Raw genomic sequence first — 12,484 nt, 5'->3', positions numbered from 1 at the left:
ATTCCCTTTGAAAAACATAATGTAATTTCTGATACGAGTGGCCGGTACGTTTTTGTTTCGGGTAAGCTTTACAATATGAAAGTAGTGTTGGCCAACATATATGCGCCCAATATTGATAATGTAGATTTCTTCCAGCGTGCTTTCTCATTGCTGCCTGATCTGAGCTCATACTCTCTCATACTTGGTGGCAGTGTTGGGTAAGTTACTTTTAAAAAGTAACTTAGTTACATTACTAGTTACTTCTCTCAAAAGTAACTCAGTTACTTCAAGTTACTCGTTACTTTCAAAGTAACTAGTTACTAGGGAAAGTAACTTTGGTTTTACTCAGAATTCTCTTGTTAATGTGTTGCTTCCATAACTTTGCAGTCTTCTAGTTTGCTTACTTGCCACAGTGCACTGTGCCACCTACCAATAGAAAGGAAAAGATAATGTGCATATTTCCACGAGAGAAATCCCACGCCTGGACCGTCATTGAGTGCTGCCATGATTCTAGCCTACGTCACAGCGCCATGTGCGCCTTTTACATCCAACACAAAAACTGCAGTCGTGGTGCTTTGATTGTACTCAGAACTCGGAAATTCTGCCTTCCGAATAGGAAGATGTAGGCAACACCAGACTGCAGATGAGCTGCATACAGGGCTGGACTGGGACAAAAAATCAGCCCGGGCATTTTGACTAGAGACCGGCCCACCATTATAGGAAAAATCATAAAGCCTTTGAATGAAAATAAACACTGTTGTGACAGTGATGTACACTCTTTTGATGGTATATGTGCATCAATCTATCAATCGTTTGTTGTAAGATTCAGATAATTATTTTTTAAAAGCGAGACATTTTAAATGAGAATAAGAAAGAGAAGTATATCTTTGTGCCCCCCTCTCCCTGTTAATGCCCTACCTGCCCCCCTGGCAACACTTTGCTAGACCCGCCCCTGCACAGTTACCAGCTGTCAGCTACCTAAAAAAGGATCCTGGTGTTATTAGTCTCTCAGAAACAGTTCATAACTTCCCTTCAACTCATTCATGTCACCTAAAAGGTAAACCTGTTTCTCCATCACCTGTTCAGCTCTGATGGTTCAGTAAGAACATCTCCTGGTTTCATCTTCATGTTTCCCTCTCACCACATATCCAAACCTACATCATGACCAGCAGCTTTACAGCTGTGGCTCCAGCAAACATCAGCTGATACTAGAAATTAATATTAAACCAATTCTAACAACAGCTGATCAAGCTTAAACGTGCTGCTGTTGTTTAGCGCGACATCCGCTGGTTTCCTCTTTCTGGCGCAAAGTGGGCGATAAATAAACAAGAGAGAAAAGCCGATCAGCTGATCATTGATAGCTGATCATTGATCAGTTTCATGATTGAAGTAGAAACAGGAGAGGGAGGGGAGAGGATGAGAGGAGAAGAGGCAGCTGTGCAGCAAAGACACAGAGTAATTCCAGCTTTGTGTCTTTTTCATTGTAGCTGAATTATGGGACAAACTGTTCCTTTTCACCTCAATAAGAAACGCGTAATATTTTCTCTGAATACCAGACGGGACGGTTGGCAACTCTAATAACTTATGAACAAAATAAAGTTTAACATCGTTAACATCATAGCACCCACCCAGCTGTATAGAAACTCCGTCATGCTAGCTAGAACGCAGTACGGAAAAAGTCAGAATAACGAAAATAAACTCCACCTAAACTTGGTTCATATCTGACCCAGAGAGACTGCAGGTCATAACTTCTTACCTGAAGTTCAGTTCACACTTGGACCGGCGGCCGCCTCGGGTCTCTTTTCCTTCTGCGTCCCCTTTCCTTCATCCACCTGCTGGCCTCCACCACTTGCTAATGTTACTGAATCTGTGGAAGCTCCGCGATAGCCGCCACACGAAGTAACGAGTAACGACCCTATCTAAATCCCAGTAACGACTAACGCGTTCCCGGTTTTGGCATAATAACTAGTTACCATGCTCGTTACCACAATAATAACGTAGTTACTGTAACGCGTTACTTAATAACGCGTTAGTCCCAACACTGCTTGGTGGTAACCTCAACTGCTGGCTGGACCCTGTGTTAGACCGATCCTCCCCGAATCCCTGCGCTGTCAGTAAATCTGCTCTTTTCATTCAATCCTTTTTATCTAACTGTGGTGTCTCTGATGTTTGGCGCTGCTTACACCCCCACAGAAGAGGGTACTCTTTTTTTTTTCACAGGTACACCACACTTATTCTAGGATCGATTATTTTCTTATTCATAATCAGCTGACCCCATGGGTCCAATCCTGTGAATACCAGACCATAGTAATATCAGACCACGCCCCTGTTGTGCTATCAATGAGTTTCCCAGACATCCCTCAACCCAGACGACACTGGCGTTTTAATTCGACTCTCCTGGCAGATGTAAACTTCCTGGAATTCATGAAAGAACAAATAACCTTGTTTCTTAAAACAAATACCACAGGAGAAACTTCTAGCTTAATAATTTGGGATACACTAAAAGCCTTTCTCAGGGGGCAAGTTATTTCCTACACTGCTAATATGAAGAAAAAAGGCCCGTATGGAACGACTCGATTTAGTCAACCGAATCAAAGAAGTAGACCTGCTCTATGCTAAGGTAAAAAGCCCAGATCTATACAATAAGCGCGTGGAGCTTCAGACTAAATTCGATCTCCTCTCAACACACTCAATTGAACGTCAGCTCCTGAAGAGTAAGAGTTTGTTTTATATTCATGGCGAGAAATCGGGCAGGATGCTTGCCAGCCAGTTAAGGGGCTTCCAGGCGAAACAACATATCACAAAGGTTAGAATGGCTAATGGTAACATCACTTCGGATCCTTCCAAAATTAACGATACGTTTAGGACTTTTTACTCCCAACTTTACACCTCTGAATCACCGCAGGAAAGCACCTTAATGGATAACTTTCTAAAGACTTTGAATGTACCTATGCTTTCCTCTGATAGTAAAAACAGATTAGATGAACCCATCACGCCAGAAGAGCTGGGTGCAGCCATTTCTTCACTGCAGTCTGGAAAATCCCCTGGTCCTGACGGCTTTCCCGTAGAATTTTTCAAAGCATTTTCACCCTTGCTTTTACCCCAACTACATCTAACCCTCTCCGACTCATGGAAGTGTGGTAAACTTCCGGCATCCTTTTACGAGGCAAGTATTGCTCTTGTCCCAAAGAAAGGTAAGGATCCTGTGGAATGCTCATCCTACAGGCCAATTTCTCTATTAAATGTCGATGCTAAAATTTTGGCCAAAGTTTTGGCACGTAGACTGGAAAATATTTTGCCCTCAGTTATATCCGAAGATCAAACAGGCTTCATTAAGAATCGTTACTCTTATTCCAACATCCGCCATCTATTGGATATATTATACACCCCTTCCGGTCAGAGTCCTGAGTGCATTCTTTCCTTATATGCGGAGAAGGCATTTGATCGGGTCGAATGGAAATATTTATTCACAGTTCTAGATAAATTCAATTTTGGATCAAAATTTATTTCATGGATAAGGTTATTGTATATGTGTCCTAACGCTTCAGTTTTTACTAATTCCATACAGTCACAGCCTTTCAACCTCCAACAAGGAACCCGTTAGGGATGCCCCTTAAGTCCTCTCCTTTTCAACCTGGCTATAGAGCCACTTGCCATTGCACTTCGCAGCTGTGGGGAGATCGATGGGATATGGAGGAACACAAAGTATCCTTGTATGCAGATCATCTCTTAATCTTTATCTCAAATCCCAAAATATCTATACCTACGTTGCTATCCATACTTCGCCAATTTGGCCAGTTTTCAGGATACAAGCTCAACCTATACAAAAGTGAGTTGTTTCCTGTGGATGGAGATGCATCAGTGTATGACTATACTACCCTCCCCTTTAAAATGGCAGGAAATCAATTTACATATCTAGGTGTAATAATTACAAGGAAGCATAATTGTCTCTTCAAAGCGAGCCTTTTCCCTCTGTTAAATAATACAAAAAAACATCTGGCACAGTGGTCTCCTCTCTCCACCTCTTTGGTGGGAAGAATCAACTCAATCAAAATGAATATACTTCCTAAATTTTTGTATCTCTTCCAATTGTTACCAGTATTTATCCCCAAATCCTTCTTTGATTCATTGGACTCAATTATCTCCTCTTATATATGGAGAGGTAAACGACCTCGATTGAACAAGGCTCAACTCCAAAAACCCAAAAGTCGTGGAGGCCTGGCACTGCCTAACTTTCGATATTACTATTGGGCAACAAATATGCGCTACATTATTTCTTGGCTGTACTTCCAAAACAAAGGTAATTGCCCGTCCTGGGTGCTCATGGAGTTGAACTCAACTACAGGCTCTTCTGTCCTGGCCCTGATTGGTTCTTCACTCCCCCTTCCCCCAAACAAGACAATTGATAATCTAGTTGTCTGGCACACGGTGAGGGTGTGGGCTCAGATGAGGAAGCATTTTCGATTTACAGGCTTCTCCCTTCTGAGTCCAATTTTTTCTAACCCTTTTTTTCAGCCATCATTATCTGATCCTATATTTCGAGATTGGCGTGACAGGGGCATTACATGTTTCAATGATCTGTTTTCTGACAATATCTTTGCATCTTTTGCTCAGCTTTCTGAAAAGTTCAATCTCCCACGTACACATCTTTTCAGATATCTGCAGACCAGACATTTCCTCCAATCTCAGATTCCAAACTTCCCAGTTGCACCAGCTGCAAGCCCAGGGGATATGCTCCTTACCCTAGTTCCAACACGTAAAGGGTTTATCTCTCTTATCTATGACAGGCTGGTGAGCATGAATGGTTCTTCGATAGATCGGATTAAAACGGCCTGGGAACAAGATTTAAATCGCTCATTGTCTATGGATACTTGGGACTTAATACTCAACTTAGTTAACTCCACATCCCTATGTGTTCGCCACTCGAACACTCGAATGTTGACCCCACTTGTGATAAGTGTGGGAGTGCGGAGGCTTCCCTTATCCATATGTTCTGGACGTGCCCTAGCCTTGAAGGATTCTGGAGAGATGTATTTCAAACCTTGTCCCTAATTCTTGGACACCATATGGATCCTAACCCATTACTTGCGCTTTTTGGCACCACTGGAGAGGCTGATGCACGGTTGACCTCATCACAGCGTTGCATGCTCTCCTTCGCCTCCCTTGTAGCTAGGCGTGCAATCCTACTAAGATGGAGGGCTGCCCCTTTGCCCACCCAGACGCAATGGCTGAGGGACCTTATGTGCTGCCTGAGGAAAGCGGGGAGGATCATCAAGGACTCCAGTCACCCCAGCCATAAACTGTTCAGACTGCTTCCATCAGGAAGGAGGTTCTGCAGCATCCGGTCCCGTACCAGCAGACTGAGAGACAGCTTCTTCCACCAGGCCATCAGACTGCTGAACACTTCATAGACACCTCAGCTTCACTACTGGAACTTTAACATTATGCACTCCACACTGTACAGTAATGCCACTGTTTTGCACATGTCTCACTCTGTATATTTTTATATATTTTATTTATTGTTGACTCTATTTAATTTGTAAAATATGCGTATACACACACACACACACACACGTAGAAAAACATTTAGTATACACATCCAGAAATTTTTTATTTTTTTTTTGCATATACTATTATATATTGTACATATATTTATTAGTTTCAGATTTAGCCATTCGTATATTTTGCCTGTTTATGTTATTGTATTTTGCACAACTCTGTTGCTTGTGAAGCTCGCACACAAGAATTTCACTCACATGTGCTGTACCAGTGTACCTGCACATGTGATGTGATATTAAAAGTGATATGATTTGATTTGATTTGACTATCTGAGCCTTGAAAAGATCCGATATGCGATTAGTAATAACAGCGGTAAGTTTTACAAGGTGTGGGGGCAATTCCTGAAATACTTTTCCAGCCTCCAGGTTGCGAACCTGACTTCCAGCATTACTCAGTAAGTCCTCCCCCCCTTCTTCTTCTTCTTTTTTTTCTTAAATGTTGTTATTTTATTTTATTTTTTTCTAGTTATGTGTGTTTGTCTTATTTTTGTTGTTGTTGTATTTGCAATGGTTTTTTTTGTATTTTTTATTTTCATGTGTGTGTGGGTGTTTTTGTTTTGTCTCGCTTTGTTTATTTTTTTCTTTTTGTTTTATTTATTTATTTATTTATTTTATTTATTTTTTCCTACCTGGCCTGAGGGATAGGGGTTCTAAGTGGTATGGGTAGGGGGTAAACTGATGTAAGCAATTACAAGACATGTGAGTGTGTCGTTATTTCAGTTCAAACAGTCACTGTACTGGACCTCAGCCATCCCAACAACAGACTGTTCTCTCTGCTGAGGTCAGGAAAGCGATTCCGCTCCCTGAAGACCAACACAGAGAGACTGAGGAGGAGCTTCTTCCCGCAGGCGATACGGTCTCTCAATCACACCACCACACAGTACTGACCCACACATACAGTTCTTACACACACTGGACTTTCTGGACATTGTTTTCACTTCATCACTTAAATCACTTTAAGCATATTTGCACTGCACAAGACATAATGTGGATTGCACAACACTGGACATTATATTCTTCATTTCCAGTTAATACTTGTACAGCTGCTGTTATTGTGTATATAGCTGCTGTGTATATAGCTGCTGTACAGCTGCTGTTATTCTTGGACGAGTTTACGGACACTGTCACCTCCTATATCCACTTCTGTGAGGACAGCATTGTGCCATCACGCACCAGGGTGAGTTATAACAATGACAAACCCTGGTTTACTCCTAAACTCAAAAAGCTGTGGCTGGAAAAGAGAAAGGCGTTCAGAAGCGGAGACAGGGACTGCTACAGAGAGGCCAAGTACAGGTTCACTAAAGAAGTGGACGTTGCTAAACATCAGCACTCTGAGAAGATGCAGCAGCAGATCTCAGAGAATGACTCGGCCTCTGTGTGGAAAGGTTTTAGGAATATCACCAACTACAAGCCTAAAACCCCCCACTCCACTGACGACTTGCTCTTGGCCAACACCCTTAACGACTTCTACTGCCGTTTTGACGAGCCATCAGGCAGCCTTCACACCTCCAACGGCTCCAACAATAGACACACTTTGGACACTCATTCCCCCACCTCTCCCCCCTCCATAGAGCCATCACCACCTTCAAACCGTTCACCTACAACACCCCCCTCCTCACCCCACACAAAAGAGGATTTCACACCACCTCCTCCCACCACAACTCTTCATATTCATGAAGCAGATGTGAGGAAGCAGTTTAAGAATCTGAATGCTCGGAAAGCTCCTGGCCCAGACGGCGTGTCTCCTGCCACCCTCAGACACTGTGCAAACGAGCTGGCCCCAGTGTTTTCTGGCATTTTCAACTCCTCACTGCAGGCATGTCATGTGCCTGCCTGCTTCAAGTCCTCCACCATAATCCCTGTCCCCAAGAAACCTAGGATCACTGGACTAAATGACTACAGACCCGTGGCTCTGACATCTGTGGTCATGAAGTCATTTGAGCGCCTAGTTCTCTCCCATCTCAAGACCCTCACGGTCCCCCTCCTGGACCCCCTGCAGTTTGCATATAGAGCCAACAGGTCTGTAGATGACGCCATCAACATGGCCCTACACTTCATCCTGCAGCATCTGGACTCCCCAGGAACCTACGCCAGGATCCTGTTTGTGGACTTCAGCTCTGCCTTCAACACCATCCTTCCAGACCATCTCCGAGGCAAGCTTTCCCAGATGAATGTGCCTGATCCCATCTGCCGGTGGATCACTGACTTCCTGACGGACAGGAAGCAGCAGGTGAGGCTGGGAAAGAATGTCTCGGACTCTCGGACCATCAGCACCGGCTCCCCTCAGGGCTGTGTTCTTTCTCCTCCGCTCTTCTCCCTGTACACCAACTGCTGCACCTCCACCCACCAGTCTGTCAAGCTAATCAAGTTTGCAGATGACACCACCGTTATTGGACTCATCTCGGACGGGGACGAGTCTGCCTACAGGAGGGAGGTTGAACGTCTGGTGTCCTGGTGCAGCCACAACAACCTGGTGCTGAATGCCCAGAAGACAGTGGAGATTACTGTGGACTTCAGGAAGCACACAGCCCCACTCCCCCCCATCATCCTGACTGACACCCCCATCACCTCTGTGGACTCATTCCGCTTCCTGGGTACCACCATCACCCAGGACCTGAAGTGGGAGCCCACCATCACCTCCGTCATCAAGAAAGCCCAGCAGAGGATGTACTTCCTGAGGCAGCTGAAGAAATTCAACCTGCCAACACGGACGATGATGCAGTTCTACACTGCAATCATCGAGTCCATCCTCACCTCCTCCATCACCGTGTGGTACGCTGGAGCCACTATCAGGGACAAACAGAGACTGCAGCGTGTTGTGCGCTCTGCTGAGAAGGTGATTGGCTGCAGACTCCCATCTCTGCAGGACCTGTACACCTCCAGGACACTGCGGCGTGCAGCTCGGATCTCAGCTGACCCTTCTCACCCTGGACACAGTCTGTTTGACCTGCTCCCCTCAGGCAGGAGGCTCCGGTCCATTCGCACCAGAACCTCTCGCCATAAGAACAGTTTCTTCCCCTCTGCTGTTGGACACATGAACAATAACCATATGACTGTCCCCGCCACTATCACATGACCCTACGCTGTGTCACTGCATCATTCCATGTTTGGCACTGATCACCACCTGCACTCATGTATATATCTTTCCACGTAGCACTTTTAATTCTTATCCCTACTTTTATTTTTTCCATGTCTATTTAAGTGTTATTTATGACACCATGTTTGCACTGAAGCACCGCAGCAATTTCCTAATGTTGTAAACCTGCTCAACATTTGGCAATAAACCCCTTTCTGATTCTGATTCTGATATTTATTTCTTCATACATTCTTATATAGTTCTATATTGTGTATTTTGTTGTACAGTTATTTTATTTTCAACTTTAATTTATATATTTTATCTTATTCTTTCTCAGTTAAATTTACCCTTCATTCTAATTTGTGTTGTACAGTTATTTCATTTTTAACCTTAATTTATATTTTATTCCTTCCTAGTTAAATTTACCCTTTTTAATTTTTCATATTTATTTCCTTTCATAGCCTTTTCCTTTTTTGTTTTCTTTAGGTCACGAGCAGTTGTCCAAGCATTTCACTGCATATCGTACTGTGTATGACTGTGTACGTGACAAATAAAATTTGAATTTGAATTTGAATTTGTGAAACTTACTTGTCTGTTGTTTAATGATTCTCTGTGTGTGTGTTTTTCTTTGTTGCTTTAAATCAATAAAAATATCTTTGAGAAAAAAAAACAAACTCCTGTAACCACTACTCATGGCCTAACGTTGCAGAGCAGGCTGGCTATTTACACACACACACAGACACACGCACACAGACACGTGCACACAGACACACACACACACACACACACAGAGTTTCAAACAAAGACTCTATCAGCTGTTTTTGAGCTGCTGTCTAATTTATTTCCTCGAAATCTTCACAACTGACTGTTGGACTGTTTGTCCTTCACTGCAGCACCTCCTCTACATCCTGTTCATCTGCAAACACACATATTTATCTTCTTCACTGATGCGATGGAAAACTTCCAGAGTTTATTTAAACCTGTTTCTTTAGCACAGGCTCCTGACTTCCATGTGGCCAGCTACCTGTAAACTTCATCACACCCAGGTCAGCGTTGTTGACATTCCATTCAATTCAATTTTATATACAGTACATATCGCCAAATCACAAGACGAGATGGCTTATATGAAACGGTCTACCTACTGCTGAGATACATAGTGTCAGGGGTGCAGATACAGGACCCAAACGCAGGACTCTTTGAATGAAGGCAGTGTGTTTATTTACAGTGCAGTAACTAAGAATGCAACAATTGATCCCCGTGCGTGCTCCCGATGTGTGTTTCCCAATGTCCGTGCTCTGTGTCTCCACTCGCCTTTATGTTTCTGTCCAACGGGATGTGCTCCTGAGCCCACATGGTGAGGACATAGAGGGGGCGACACACTGTCTTACAGACTACCTCAACTTTTGTGTGGACACAGTCGCCCCTGCTAAGACGGTACGGTGTTATCCTAATAACAAACCGTGGGTAACACAGGAAGTCAAAGCTGTCCTCAACATGAAGAAGAAGGCTTTCAGGAGCAAAGTGAAGGAGGAGATGAAAGCAGCACAGCGGGAGGTGAAACGCTGCCTGAGGGAAGCAAAGGACACCTACAGGAGGAAGGTGGAGCAGAAGTTGGAGAGGAACAATATGAGGGAGGTCTGGAATGGTGTGAAAACCATCACAGGCCACAACACCAAGAAAAGCACAGTGGGGGGGGACTGTGGAGAAGGCAAACGAACTCAACAACTTCTTCAACAGGTTTGACCAGCCCACAACCCCCCCACCCTCACCCTCACCTTCACTACAGAGTCCTCTCCCCACTCTCCTACCTCCCTCGCTTCCCCCCCTTCCTGACACCATGACACCCCCCTCCTCCAATCCCTCTCTCAGCAGTAAGACATCTCCCCCCCTCCCCTCCTCCCAAACATCTCCCAGTATCACAGTGGATCAGGTCAGGAGGCAACTGAGGAAGCTTCGCCCCAGAAAGGCAGCAGGCCCAGACAAGGTGTGTCCTAGGATGCTTAAGGCGTGTGCTGCTGAACTTGGGGAGCCGCTACAACGAGTCTTCAACCTCAGTCTGCGACTGGGGAGAGTGCCCGCCCTCTGGAAGACATCCTGCATCGTCCCGGTCCCCAAAAGGAACCGGCCCAATGAGCTGAATGACTTCCGACCGGTGGCACTGACGTCACATCTTATGAAGACTCTAGAGCGGCTCTTCCTCAACCTCCTCCGACCACAGGTACAACATGCCCAGGACCCACTACAGTTTGCATACAAGGCGGGTGTCGGAGTGGAGGATGCCATCCTGTACCTCCTACACAGAGCCCACTCACACCTGGATGGGGGAAAAGGCACGGTCAGGATCCTGTTTCTTGACTTTTCCAGTGCCTTTAATACCATCCGGCCCTGTATGCTTCAGGAAAAACTGAACAGGATGGAGGTGGACCCCTGCCTGGTGGCTTGGATCTCCGACTACCTCACCGACAGACCACAGTACGTCAGGCTGAAGGACATCACGTCTGACACTGTGGTCAGCAGCACAGGAGCACCACAGGGAACTGTGCTGTCCCCTCTTCTCTTCACCCTGTACACCTCTGACTTCTGCTACAACTCTGAATTATGCCATATTCAGAAGTTTGCAGATGACACGGCCATCATGGGGTGTATCTGGGATGATCAGGAAGAGGAGTACAGAAGTCTGGTGAGGAACTTTGTCACATGGAGTCACACAAACCACCTGCAACTCAACACCTCAAAGACTAAGGAACTGGTTGTGGACTTCGGGAGGTCCAGAGAAGGTCCACTGCCGGTTCAGATAGAGGGGGAGGAGGTGGAGGTGGTCAACAAGTACAAGTACCTCGGGCTGTGGGTGGACAACAAACTGGACTGGTCATGCAACACAGAGCACCTGTATAAAAAAGCCCAAAGCCGACTGTACTTCCTCAGGAGGCTGAGGTCTTTTAACATCTGCAGGAAGCTCCTGAGGATGTTTTACCAGTCAGTGGTTGCTGGAGTACTGTTCTATGCTGTGGTGTGCTGGGGGAGCAGCACAGCAAAGAAGGACTCATCCAGGCTGGAGAAACTGATCAGGAAGGCTAGCTCTGTGGTCGGCATGAAGCTGGACACTCTGGTGACAGTGGCAGAGAAAAGGACATTAAAGAAACTGCTGGACATTATGGACAATGCTGGGCATCCTCTGCACACGGCCATAAACAATCAGAAGAGTCTGTTCAGTGACAGGTTGCTTCTCCCCAAGACAAGAACCAACAGACTTAAAAACTCCTTTGTCCCACACGCCATCAAACTGTTTAACTCCTCTCTGGAGGGGAGAGGGAGGGGAAACAGGAAACAGGAGGACAAAGGAGGGGGGGACAACTAAGCTGTAGTGCCTCTTCACCTCACTGTACAATACCTTGTGCAATACTTTTTGTAAATAGTCAACAGTGCAATAGACTCAATACTTGAAATGTGCAATTCACTTGTATTTTTATTTTTTATTCCTATTTATTCTATTTATCCCCTTTGTATATTTTATTTATATTTGTCTCTGTATTTATTAGGGGTGCAACGATATTCGTATCGATATTGAACCGTTCGATACAGTGCTTTCGGTTCGGTACGCATATGTATCGAACAATACAACATTTGTAATTTATTTTATCAATTTTCCTTCTGACGATGCTGTCTGTGTTGAGCGCTCAGTGAATCTGTGTTTGACTACTCCGCCTAGGCTGCACTGTCGAGCGCAGATCCACTGAGCGCTCAACACAGACAGCATAGTCAGAAGGAAGAGCGCAGGGCACCTCCCCCACCCTCATTCAGATCTGGCGTTTGGAATTATTTTGGTTTTCATGTGACGTATGACCCTGAAGGTAAGCGAGTCATGGACTAA

General features: G+C 45.0%; 1 long non-coding RNA gene across 1 annotated transcript; it reads right to left on the bottom strand.

Annotated features, from left to right (window-relative positions):
- Window positions 1–6,111: 6,111 nt before the first annotated feature.
- On the bottom strand, window positions 6,112–9,913 carry LOC120722939. The gene is made up of 2 exons (XR_005693642.1): window positions 9,198–9,913; window positions 6,112–6,274 (listed from the first exon to the last, which is right to left on the bottom strand). It is a non-coding gene; the product is annotated as an uncharacterized LOC120722939 (long non-coding RNA).
- Between the last annotated feature and the right edge of the window lie 2,571 nt (window positions 9,914–12,484).

The sequence above is a fragment of the Simochromis diagramma genome, unplaced genomic scaffold (assembly GCF_900408965.1).
Source record: "Simochromis diagramma unplaced genomic scaffold, fSimDia1.1 OVJJ01000669.1, whole genome shotgun sequence".
Classification (NCBI taxonomy): domain Eukaryota; kingdom Metazoa; phylum Chordata; class Actinopteri; order Cichliformes; family Cichlidae; genus Simochromis; species Simochromis diagramma.
Note: the sequence above shows the minus strand (reverse complement) of the source record. Positions and strands in the feature narration are given on the sequence as shown.